The following is an 849-nucleotide window of genomic DNA, read 5'->3' as shown; positions in this document are numbered from 1 at the left end:
GCGTATAAAGCATATGCAGTATTGTACAAATGTCTGGAAAGTGAACAGTGTACGAGTCAGATACATGCTTGTGTGTGTATGGAGGGGAGAAAATCAGGTGTAGTGTTGGCGAATCTCAGAAAGCATGGAAGTTTTGATGGATGCAGTGCTCCGACAACTAACAACTGATGCCGACAGTTTGTTCCATGCTTCAGCAACTCTTAGCGTGAAAAAGTGTTTCCGAAAGTCATGGGAGCTGTGCTGTTTTCTGGCTTTGTAAACATGTCCACGGGTGTTAGTCAGGTGGAATTTGAAAAGGTGCTTGGAGTTATTGTTAGTAAGATGGTTAAGAATCTGCCTAGAAGAGATGAAGCTCAGATTTATTCCAGGTTAGAGTACCACTGATGTGCTCTTCAGAAAGACAACAGCAAAAGATGTTTCTAGTCAAGTGCACACCGTTCTCTCTGGCAGTCATTGATCTAGAGAAAGCTTTCGACAGACTACTGTGATTTATAGCTTGATGGTCACTAAGAAAACTAGGTGTTGAAGATTGACCGGTGAGAGCAGTAAAGGTTATGTACAGAAATGCAGTCAGTAAGTGAAGTTTGACAATAATGTCAGTGATATGGAATGCAAGTAGGTGTTCACCAGGGCTCAGTTCCCAGACAGCCTCCTATTTATTATGGTCCAGCAAACCACAGAAGTGGAGTTTAAGACTGATTGTCCAAGAAGCTCCTACATATTTGTGATCTTGTTCTTGTAGCAGGATGCATGGAAGATTTGAAGAAAAAAATTCCAGATGGGGAAAACAAAACTTTGAACCAAGAGTACATATATATATATATATATATATATATATATATATATATA

Source organism: Octopus bimaculoides, chromosome 1 (assembly GCF_001194135.2).
Source record: "Octopus bimaculoides isolate UCB-OBI-ISO-001 chromosome 1, ASM119413v2, whole genome shotgun sequence".
In the NCBI taxonomy this organism is placed as follows: domain Eukaryota; kingdom Metazoa; phylum Mollusca; class Cephalopoda; order Octopoda; family Octopodidae; genus Octopus; species Octopus bimaculoides.
Note: the sequence above shows the minus strand (reverse complement) of the source record.